At 41.3% G+C, this 12405-nt stretch overlaps 1 protein-coding gene and 1 long non-coding RNA gene across 3 annotated transcripts in view; one reads left to right on the top strand and one right to left on the bottom strand.

Moving 5' to 3' along the window:
• The window catches only part of RMDN2 (regulator of microtubule dynamics 2), a 152702-nt gene that overhangs the window by 94024 nt on the left and 46273 nt on the right, over positions 1–12405 (top strand). The gene's annotated exons all lie outside the window — the stretch shown is intronic.
• On the bottom strand, positions 5401–6857 carry LOC120749976 (uncharacterized). Its single transcript, XR_005699893.1, has 3 exons — positions 6469–6857; positions 5777–5857; positions 5401–5669 (listed from the first exon to the last, which is right to left on the bottom strand). It is a non-coding gene; the product is annotated as an uncharacterized LOC120749976 (long non-coding RNA).

Raw genomic sequence — 12405 nt, 5'->3', positions numbered from 1 at the left:
CAAGTATTTCAGTTTTTGTAATTCGGGCCTCTCTAAAAATTATGTGCACTGTGTGAATGAGACATTTGGGTCCACTTTCCTGCAATAGCTTTGAGATGAGGATTCCCACTTACAGCAAGTTTTATCCCGTGTAGCATGACCCATTCATGGCAGTTTTCTGTTTTTCAGTCATTTCATATCTATGAGAAATAAGATTATGCTGTGAAAAGTATAAAAGCGACAATGACATTTGAAGTCTGAGTATCTGCTTTCACTAGAACAAAGCTTGTATTCTCCTTGGGCCACTGTAATCACTATTCCTTTTAGGAAATACATTTGTAAGATGGATTTGAAATGGTAATGTTGAAACCTAACAACAACTAAAGAAATATGTTTGAAAGATGATTTGCGCAGCTCTGCAACATTTGCCGTCAGCAATCCTTTAGAAGAGGAGTAAAGTTTCTGACTTGAAAGGAAAAGAAGGCAGCACTGGATTTAGAAGTGTCTTAAGGTGACTAAATGAATTACTCCGGTTTCATCTATTGACATGTGAGGTGGGAGCTGCTTTTGTTAGTGACTGACAGCACAGAGACAGAGTCACCCAGGAAAGCACCTGATAGTCTAATTTACTCATTGCCTTCCTCTACCTGACAATCAAGAAGTCTACAAACAAATGATTTTCTAAGGATGCCTCAGGCTGATGCATAAAAAAAGCTGGCTTTGTCTGGAACAAGCTTGGTCCGGCAATTTGATCTCCGTATCTTCAGATATTCCTCACCAGGCATGATGTGTCAGTCTGAATCTGACTGCAGAGGTAGCAGAGCTTCTTCAGTTTTCCCTTCGAGCACATGAAGAGTAGAAAGAGGCTGCTTCTGCCTCCCCGAATGAATCCAAACTTCCATAGAAAATGAAAAGATTTATGTTTTTTCATTTAGGATGGCATAAGCAAAAGGGAATGTGTAAAATTGGACAACATGGTAAAGCATTCAGAGAGGTTAGACTTGTTGCTTTTATTACCTTTCTCACAACACAGGAGCAAGGGAGATGAAATATGAGCAAATTCCAAATAGATTAAAGGAAATGCACTTTATGTAACATCCAGCTGGAGCTTGAGACTCATTGCCAAGAAATAACTAGACTCAGGAGTGAGCGACACTAGGAAGAGGACTGGGTTCTTCTGTGAGCGGCGGGAATTTCAGAAGTACTTTGAAAGGACTCAGAAATGGTTTAGAGGGGATGTAAAACTTGAGCTGGTTGTGAAATTTGCATGAATCGACCCCCTCAGATTTAAACATACAAATTCAGTGTTCTTCATCATTTGATCTTTTGAGCCTGTAGGTAAACATCCCTGTCAGACCTAACTGGTGTTAATTTTCCCATGAATTGAGAGTGTGCATAGCTGCTATGGGGTGCTGAAGTTACACAGACAGCACTTTGTCAGTGTCTGGTCTGGGTTTTTCCAGTCTTTGGGTTTTCATTGTCATCTTCTAGGAATAATTCAGCCTCTCCTTTTTCTTCAAGATTTTGGACAGGTGGGAGAGCCTGTTTCCCTGTAGGAAATATTGGCCTGGGGGATTTATTTGAGCAAGTCCTGAATGCTCATAACAACAAGTAAGTTTTGAAGAGAATAGCACTTTTGTGGCTGGTCATCATTCCTATGTTAATTGTTCACCTCCAGATCGAAGTGCTTCTTCTTCAAAAAGGAGGATTCTTTTACTCACTGGATCAAAGAATCACAGAATATTCTGAATTGAATTGGACCCATAAGGATCATCAAAGGTCAACTCCTATCCCTGCACAGGCCAACCCTAAGAATCGCACCATATCTCCTCTGATAATGCAGAAGAGGAGATTTATTGATTATTTTTGTCATTTTGTTCTTGTAAATGTGTCAGCCTGCAAGTTTCTTCTCCCTCCAGGTGATTGCATGATCACCGTTTGCACATTTCCAGCAATTTTTATCTCCTCAGGGCATGTCTCTTTTGAATGCAGGGTTGTGTCAGAAGGTTGAAAAGAAATCTAGACGTAAGGTGAAGTTCTTGTAGGAGACAAAAGTTCTGGCTGTTGTCTCCATGTCCTTCTGGTAAAACAAGAGGGAAGAGCCAAGCAATGCAGACCCACAGCTGTACCATCTGTGTCACTCACATTGTGAAAACTAGATCCATGAGCAAGGAAAGAAGTGGAAAGCTTGCTTTGTCATGTGAGAAAAAATGCTTAGCCACAGTGAGGCATTTCAGACTATCTTCTTGTTTATTCTTAAAGCACTTTTGTTTCTTTTCACATTAGTCATCAAACAAAATATTTGAAGTTCTTAAGAAACACAGTTACTTTTTGCTTTGTAAATAAGAGACTAACTAACTCAGCTATAGCTGTCTTTGTGATCTGTTTTGTGATTCAATGGAAAAGTGATGACAAGTGTTGTCAGGCAGTAATGAATTCTTTCAGCGTAATTGTCCAGGCTCTTGAATGATTTATTTTGTTTAAAGTATTTGGCAAAAATGGAATATACTTAATCTGTTGCCTCAACAAGAGAAAACTATTAAACTAAACTTGCTGCCTGCCTGGGTGCTGTGTGTTGGAATGCAGCACCTTACCACTACAGTGAGAGGTGCAGAACCAATTAAACCAATACTGCAAAAGGTCTCATAATGAGTGATTTTCTCAGTGAGGAGAATTATAGCTCTTCTTTTAGATCAGCATCAAAACCATAGAGTCATTTAGGGTGGAAAAGACCTCTAATATTTTCATGTTCAACTTTTACCCAGCATTGCCAAGGTCACCACTAAACTGTGTCCCTAAGTCCCACATCTACATATCTTTCAAACACCTCAACCACTTCCCCAGACAGCTCAGTCCCAGTGATTGATAGCCCTTTCTGTGGAGAAATTCTTCTCATATCCAGTCTAAACCTGCCCTGGAGCAACTTGAAGCCATTTCCTCTTGTCCTATCTCTTGTTATTTGGGAAAAGAGATCAAGCCCCATCTCACTACACCCTCCTTTCAGGCAGGTGTAGAGAGTAATAAGGTCTCCCCTGAGCCTCCTTTTCTCTAGGATAAACACCCCCAGCTCCCTCAGACACTCCTGGAATGACTTGTGTCCCAGACAGCCTTGTTGCCCTTCTCTCGACACACTCCAGCACCTCAATGTACCCTCCTAATGAGGGGCCCAGAGCTGGACACGGCACCCAGGGTGTGGCCTCACCAGTGCCAGGTACAGGACAGTCACTGCCCTGGTCCTGCTGGGCACCATTGCTGATACAGGCCAGGATTCCATTGGCCTTCTTGGCCGCCTGGGCACACACCAGATCACGGTCAGTGACTCTCAACCAGCATCCCCAGGTGCTTCTCCTCCAGGCAGCCAGCACTTGGCCTAATTGAACATCATACATCTGGAGTCACCCAATAGATCCACTCTGTCCCAATCCCTCTGTAGAGACTTCCTAACATCCAGCAGATCAATGCTCCTGCCCAACTTGGTTTTGACTGCAGACGGACTGAGGGTGCACTCAGTCCTCTCATCCAGGTTGTTGATAAGGTCATTAAACGGGACTGGCTGCAACACTGAGCCCGGGGGAGCACCACTTGTGTCTGGCTTGCAGCTGGATGTAACTCCACCCAGCACCACTCTGGGCCTGGGCATCCAGCCAGTTTTTTACCCAGCAAGTAGTGTACCTTTCCAAGCCAAGAGCAAATGCCTTCTCCAGGAGAATGCAGTGGGAAATTATGTCGAATTCTTTACCACAATCTGGGTAGACAACATCCTGTCCTGGTTTTGGCTGAGACGGAGTTGTCTTTGTGGTAGCTGGTACAGTGATGTGGTTTGGATTTGGGATGAGAATGACGTTGGTAACACACTGATGGTTTAGCTGTTACTACGCAGTGCTTACTCAAGGACTTTTCAGTTTCCCATGCTCTGCCAGTGAGGAGGCGCACAAGAAGCTGGGAGGGAGCATGGCCAGGACAGCTGACCTGGCCTGTCAGAAGGGATATTTCCTAGCAGGGAACACTATGACCCATATATAAACTGGGGGTGTTACCTGGCTACTTAGGGAATGGCTGGGCATCAGTCAGAAGCTGATGAGTAGTTGCATTGTGCATTGCTTGGTTTTTGGATTCTTATTCTTGTATCTCTTCTTGCTATCTCCCTTTTCATTACCGTTATTACTAGTATTAATATATTTTACTTTCTTTCAATTATTAAACTGTTCTTAGTTTTTCTCTTTTTTTCTGATTCTGCTGCCCATCCCACTGGGGTGGGGGAAGTGAGCCAGTGTCTGTGTGATAGTTGCCAGCTGGGGTTAAACCGTGACACATCCACAAGGTTTGTGGATCCGTCACTGTTCTCGTTCTTATTGTTGGTTTTCACTGCATTACAACAGACTACAGCATTAAAAACAAAGGTCTTCATTCCCCATATCCATTACTTTGTTCTCAGGAGAAGAAACCCGTGTCTGCCCGTTATAATAAACTGATGTACCAGATTATGGTGAAGTTAATCAGAACTGACAGTATAATAGGAGCAACCGCAGCTTAAGTTGCAATAAATTTGTTTGTTTATAGATGGGATTTTGCAACAAAGAAAGTGTTTTATAAATCAAAGAGATCTCCCACCAAACTTACCTTACTGAGGAGTAAAACAACATCTAATGGCTAGAAAACAGAATTGTTCTGAGACAGCCATTTAACTAATCTCTTTTTAAACAGCTGATAGATGAGCATTTTGTTTACTTGAGCCAATGCAGCATTGACACTCTTTAATTCAGTCCCGTGGAACCATAATATTTTTTTTACATCCTGATGACAGGCGAATGTCAGTTTCTTCACTTCCCTTTTTCTTTTAGTAAATTTCAGGACTTTTCTGGTTTCAGGAAAAACCTGGGCTATCAAACCAGGAGTTAAATAGACATTTTAAATTCTCTTACGTATTTTAAAATATCACAAAACTCAAATAATTATTATGGCTCAAGTCCAGCTCATGTTTTTTTCATTCTTGGGTTGACAGTTTTGTTATTGTTTATCAGTCCTGACAAGATAAATCCCATCAGGATGGGATCCATGCTCTCCTCTCTACGTATGTCCACTGCACCAGTCTTATCTCCAATTTGAAACTTGATTATAGAAATGGTACAGTAATTATCATCTTTTGGTCACTGTTACTGGGCTAATCACCTTTTCATTCTTCTTAGCAAGGCATTTGGGACATGAACAGGTTTGGCCAAATGCTTAGAAAACATGACCAGGAATTTTCATATCAGTTTATTTGCTAGTCCCAGAAAATGCATCTTCTTCTTTTTGATGGATGGACTGAGTGAAGGCTTCACACATAGTTGTGTTTTAACCTTCTCTAAATCTACTGGTATTGGCTAATGAATATTTTCAATTATTTTAACGACTAAATATTTCAAAACATATACAGCAGAAAGCAATGCTTTTCTACCTGACGGATTAGGAAAGATAGAGCTATATTAGTGCAACTTTAATGCAGAATGCTACAGCATTCTTCTTTCAGTGTAATAGACTATAGATCAGTAATTTGCAGGTTGACCATGAGAAAGTTATCATCTCTTGCCTGCTCCTTATGTGAAGTTGCTTGCTTTCACTGCTGATACAAGCAAGCTGCACCAGAGCAGCCTTCTGTCCCCTTCTGATAGTCAGCTTGCCTGGATCTTCTGCTCTGGCAGACCTTTCCCCTGGGTATTAAATTGCAGCAATAAAATATCTCAATTTTAATTTTGTCAGGATAAATTCCTTCAGTTTTCACTTGCATCAGGCATTCCCATCCTTTTACCATCCTTACCTGTCACAGGTGGAATTCATTTTTCCTGAACACACAGACGGCAAGGTCTTTGCACACCAGTGTAGCTGAGGTTTTACTCATCTGTGACATTAACAATAACACTGTTGTTGCTGGAAACTCCCTTAGTTTTTCTCTGCAGGTAGTAATGAGCAACACCTGACTTCAGCACATTCAGCACAATGCAGTGTAGCTGGCAGGACCCAGAGTAATGTGAACCTATTTTACAGGTACAATGTCATCACCACAGAGAATCACTAGCAAGAGCCCACCTAGTCATTTTTAATGAATTTTAATTTGATAGATAAGGCTTGTAATTAAGGGCTGGATAAGCACTGTGCCAACAGGCTCTCTAGCTGCCAGGCCAGACAGGCTGGGATAAGGAATGGGCTGTGTCTCTCTGAAAATCAACATCAAGTTTTCCTCAGAAGCTCGTTCTCCGGCTTACCTCAGGTTAGCACATTACATTTTTATTGCTGTGGTGTTTTGTGCTTTTTAAAAGTCTCCATTGGAGGGAGCCTGTTAAAACCTGCCAACAGCTCTTTCCCTTCGGCAGCTTCTGAGCCTGGGGTGCTCTTGACTGACTCTCTGTGACTTCAGTGTTTGCAGCTTGTCCTGGCTTTGCTGTAAACCTGCCAGGAAATGGACACTTCCAAAAATACTTTAAAATATATTCTAAAATTCTAAATACTTACATGAAAAGCCAGGTTTTGTACAAAGAGCCTGCCAGTGGCAATGTTTTATGGTCTTCAGGAGTCAGGCTCACTGTTGTGGGGCATCCCCAGATGTGGCTTGTGAACCATCTGCACCATGGAGTGCTGGCTGCAGCCTCCACCTCCTTCAAAATGTCCCTCTTTCCTCCTTCCAGGAGTCTCTCAGTAAGAATTTCTTAGTTTTGCTGGCACTAGTTGAGCTCATTTGGACTGAAGGGGCCAGGACGTCCCTCAGAAGCCAGGAGGTGGCAGCCCAGACAAGGGAGGGTGGAGATGTCTTTTCCCCACACCGCTACGTCGCTCGGGGACGTCTGTCCGCAGCCAAGTGTTGCCACATGCCAACGCTGTTGGGAGTCTCTTATCTGCATTCATTCAGGGCCTGCCCTCTCTTCCCTGAGACTGTGAGCTTTGAAATTAAACGTCATGTTCTCTATAAATAATCTTAATTGGCAGCAAGCTCATTGAATGTGGTCTTTTGCACGCAAATTAAAACCTGCTGTAGCACATTTGAGGCTGTCCTGAAACAGGTTCACTGTTGCAAGTGGACTTCAATTTTGTGCCACTTCACACTAATTAGTGTAAAACTGGTCTACCAGGGCACTGCTTTTCTTCAGTGTAAACCTCTCTCAGGTACGGGTAGCTGTTCCACAGCCAACACTGAATCCGTACTCTCCGTCCAACGGGGCATTTGGCTGGAGCTCTAATAGGAATCATTTAACTGCAGCAAGAAACTCTGAAGTCCTTTCATTAGTTGCCTGCAGGGTTTGTCCATGCTCTTACTTCCCCATAATAAATGTATTATGTCTGTTGGCTGTGGAAGCTTAATTACGTACCTTACTATAAGCACTTACCTATAGCTTTTGAGTGGTGTTTCATCCCAATCACTTCAGTGAGATCACTTGTGAATGTGCTTCCATCTGTACAGAAACATTTGCAGAAGTCTAATCCATACTTGGCTTTCTCTTTGGCTCTTTTTCCTGAGTTATTATGGGTGAACTGTACAGCAAAATCACCACCACAATTTCAACCACAGCAGAAATGGAATCACCTTAATAAAATCACTGTAGTAGGTGCTGGAACAAATGTTTTGAAAGTGGGATATCTGCTGCATGGGGTTGAAGGGGACTGGGGGATTTGAACAATTAAGAAATAATATGAAAGCTACAGTTCGATTTATTTTACAAATTTTTTACTCTTTTGAAAAAAAATACTTTATTACTTTTAATGTAAAAGAGAGATTTAAATTTGTCATTTGAATCTGTTGAAATGTGGGTTAATGCTAGAAGCAATTGGCAACCCTTGAAGTTTCTCCATATGAGACTTCAAATTAAATCTGGAAAGATTCACACAAGACAATGAGGATCTTGCACAGCCATCATAAATTCCTTTTGTTGCCATTCCTCTTTTACCTTGGTGCCAAACCTGTGTGCGGCTCCAGCCTGAGTAGAGTGAGCACCCAAATGCACTTTTTGAGTCTCTTATTTTGGTTTATTTTAAATATCTACTAAAACTAGATGTCAACTAAAGGTAAATGGAGGATGCAAGCTGAAAGGGTGACTCTTACATGGCTACTTTTCCACAATCTTTTTTTTTTTTTTTTTGACCTGCTATCTCCCTTAACAATTCTTATATAAATACAGAGCAGGAAAAAACCAATCAGCATCTACTGGTTAAGCATGAGGCACCTTTCCAGATTAGAAAGCACAGAGTTATTGCAGTACAAGCTTAGTCAGATACGGGGAAAAAAGTAAATATTAGTGAAAAGAGGGGATTTAATTTTAAAACACCTCTCTATATCAGTTCATTTCCAAAACAAAACCTTAAAAAGATCCAATTGAAAACAACGTGAAAGAAAGTGCAAGAAATGTTATTAATGAGATTGTATCTGCTGAAATTGGCTAAGTACTTACACAGTTACTGAAAGAAATTTGATGCTTGATTCTTTCAGACTATTTGGATGTTGCCAGAGGTGGTGTTCCACCTGCCTACAGGACACTATCTTCAACTTCGCATCTCAAAAAAAAATTAAAATTTATATTAATCATCTTATTTACAAGCTACTGGTACTATACATGTCACTGCAGATTAAATGACTCATTGGCTGGGTTTCAAATAGTAGAAAACAAGGCTCTGCTCCCAATCTTCCCTTTCTATCACACTGATTCAACTGCTATTTGCATTCTTTTTATCCCATCTGGAGCCTTCAGCAGAAGGGATTGTTTAGCTCTGTAAGATTAAAATCAGTCTAATGACAATCTGACAGAAATTTATCTTGTTTTCAGGCTGGCAATTCAGAATGCACTAGGTTTCCCTTAGACCTGTGTGGGCTCCCACGTCACTGGGGTAGGTCAGCTAGCCAGAAATGATAGGTTGTGGACACTGTGATCTGGTGCTGAATGGCACAGCCTTGCTGGGATGGCTAAAGCCTTTGCATTTCCTATGGTAGCACAGGGTAAGACCATTTGACCAATGAATAGCAGATTATATGCTACTACTTCAGGCCTGGCTTTGCTGTCTCCTTCCTCGGATGATGTCCTAAGGGAGGAAAGAGCCTTCCAGGCTTGAGAAACTAAAGCGGTGTATCCAGGAGCGAGGCAGGTTCTCCAGCACTTCATGCCGCGTTTGCAAAGAGGAATGTTCCCGGGGCAGAGGGGTCAATATGTGGGCAGGATCCCTTCTCACCCATGGTTTTGAGCATCCTCTCCACTCTCCTGTTGCTTACTGACAAATCTAGACTACCACCTGCTGAAGGAATTGTCACTTTACATTGGGATGACGCTCATGGTCTGATTAGGGGCAGGGCTCTGGGCCAGGGGGGTACTGCCCTGCAGACTCTCTGCCGCTTATAAACTGTAGGAGTTTGCTTGTACATTCTTGAATCACTAATTTCTCATACCTGAGGGTTTGAGACAGCTGCGCAGGATATATAAAATTACTCAGAATCTACGAAGTACGCATAAACTTCTGTGTGGCACGTGGGAGCAAAGAGATCCAGAACGTGGTTTAGATGCTTCTAAACACCCATGTTTAAATGACTGTGTTGAGATCTAGGCTATGTCTACCCCCCCAAAACACCCTATAATAGAGTCATTAATCTATGAAGGGCACAGGACAGCTAATAATTACCCCTAAATGCTGCTTTTGTTTGTCTTACAGAGAATGAATCAGGTTTCTGACAGCAGTTGTTGTTCTTCCTGATGATCTTACTTGCTTTACATTTTTTTACATTTCTGTAAGTCTTTGTATCACTAAGCACATATCTGCAGCTTGAGGTCAGTGCTTTGTGGGGCTAGAACCAGGCAGCGTTTGTGTGCCCTTGCAGGTGGAGATGGCAGCGTGCGAGGCTATGCCAGGCTCCTAGAAGTAAAGCTGCCTTTATTGCATCTCTTGGACCTTCCAGCAAACAGAGAGAAAGGGCATCTTACAGATTAGTTGCTTTCCTAATAATCAGAATAAGCGAACCGATTATTGACAACCTGTCATTAAACTGTTGTTGAAAGCACTAAACTGTATTGTTTAACCTGGTTCTGCAGGACAGTTACCATGATGTTGTGAATCATGAGTCTGAGATGTATCAGTTCAAAAAAACCCAAAGAAATATTGCTATCTGAGCTGCCTTAAACATTACCCTCTGCTTTTACTGCAAGCCTTATGAAGGGGCTGCCTGAGAAGACTTTATAAGAGAGGAGACCAAGACCTTATTAGAAGATTTGGGTTAAATTTTCTCTCTTTCTAGATGTCTATACTGCTGTTAGTTCCAAAATTAATATCCCATATCACAAATTATAGGAAAGCTGACATCTTCCAAGGACAACCACAGCAAAAGCTTTGTTCTTCATAAATGGTTTTTGTGTGCTACTTCAGGATCATGAAACACACACAAATCTTCAGTCTCCTATGCAAATACTGTTTTTATATATATATATCTTTGCAGAAGTAAATTGAAAAGCATTGGCTACTATTTGCATTTATTTCTCATTACCCAGGACTAGCTATTTAACCTCTCTTCCTCACCTCACTTTTTCTGTGGTCCAACAATGCATTTTACTTGTCTGTTCCGAATTGCATCAGGTTTGCATGTGGAAAACATAGTGTTTAACCCACCCCAGAAACATTTTTCTCTAAGACAGGAAAAGGATTTTACTGTGGTTGAAATTCCCTTTTCAAATGTGAGCTACTTTGTTTTATGGAACAATGAAAGGAAACCACACTGACTCCGTATGAGCACACAAGTTGTAAAAATGAAAACTGACAGTAAAACACAAATAAACATCACTAAGCCTGTGATGATTGTTGAGATTAAGGTCACATTTTATAGGATTTGTTAGGGAGTACAAGAAGAGTAAAGGGAGAAACCTAGAAGTCAGCCTGCCTGGGAAAGCAGATCACTGATGTCGTTCCAGACACCTTTTAAGTGAAAGAGTAGTTATGAGAAGTACCAACAGAAAAGATATTGCTGGTGTTTACTGCAAGCTGTAAATAGTCAAGGCAGAATAAAAATTGCATATAGGTAGACATAAAGAAGGAAATGAGAGTAATTGTTATCAAACCCAAAGATCCCATTACATCCAAACTCAAGGTTCTTCCTGCTCATGGAATATGACCTGAGTGATTCTTCCTAGCAGACTTTTCCCAGGTTTTATTAATTTTGGTTGGAATCTGTGGGAAGGCAGAGGAACCTCTTTAGGCATTTGGTAGCTGAGAAAGTCTGGAATGGAGGCTTTTTCCCTCCTTATTCAAGTCATGTGGTGCCCCATAAATGTTTTCTATTTCCTTTGAAAAAGAAGTTGCGCACATTAAGTGAGCCAACGCACAGTGCTGGAGAAAGAAAGTTAATAAAGGAGGGAATTAAACTCTTGTTCTCTTTACGGTGGATGAAAATGAGGACAATTGAAATATGAAATGTGATCAGAATACAGAATACCTCCAAGCATGAAATCGGTCTCTCCCATCTTACTCTGTCCTTTCTAACCTTCATCATTGCCCTGCTCACCTTGGGATTTTCAGATGATGCTAATCTTTGACGATTTACTCCTCATTTACACTGTTCCCATTCAGGCATTTTTCTGTAATCTCTTCCCTATTTTACTGCTATGTCAGCCTTCCCACAAAAATTTTAGTCTGGATATTGATTACATCACTCCTGAAATACTGAAATATCTTCTGTTTAGCTTCCATTTTTTCACTTTCTTCCCCAAATCATATTTGTCCATTTGTCCTGCCTTGGACAGACACCCCTCCAACCATGCACATGCACACACCTTTTGGCTCACTCCTCAGGTCACCCTTGCTTTTTCCATCCTATTCAAAAGTTTTGGTTTTACCTTTTATGGTCCTGCAGACAAACATTCTGTGGCATCTCTTCTTACTTCTTCATACTGCATCTGTCATTAGTGTTTCACCAGTTCTCTTTTTCCACTCATGTCCTTCATACAAAACTCAGAAAACAGCAGCAGCTGAAGAAAGATCTGAATAAGGACTGTGGATATTACCCTCTTGTACCTTAAGTAGCGGAATGGTTCAGTCCAGCAAATTCTGAATACAGACATGGGGGTTCTTAGAAAAGAAAATAGCATTACAACATCCCCTTTAAAGGGGTACTCATTAGTGCAGTGAAGACCTAACATGTGGGCAAGTGCTGATGAACCTGCTTTATCCCTTTCAAGTGCATAAAACTGTAAGAAATTGTAATAAATACCCATTCACTCATTCAGGCCTAGTAGACTTGAAAAATTGTAAAACTCATTTCCGTGCAACGTCATGCATAGTGTATTTTATGAGAAGCAATAGACTATGCTATACCTTCTGTGTTAATTGAGGTACAAAACCAGAGAGCTGATAAGGATTCCCATGGGCCTGCAACTCCACTAGTCACTATTACTTTTCAGGCACAATCTCGGTTACACATTCCATTGCTAA

This window comes from Hirundo rustica, chromosome 3 (genome assembly GCF_015227805.2).
Source record: "Hirundo rustica isolate bHirRus1 chromosome 3, bHirRus1.pri.v3, whole genome shotgun sequence".
Lineage (NCBI taxonomy): Eukaryota > Metazoa > Chordata > Aves > Passeriformes > Hirundinidae > Hirundo > Hirundo rustica.
This window is presented reverse-complemented; position numbering and strand designations above follow the sequence as displayed.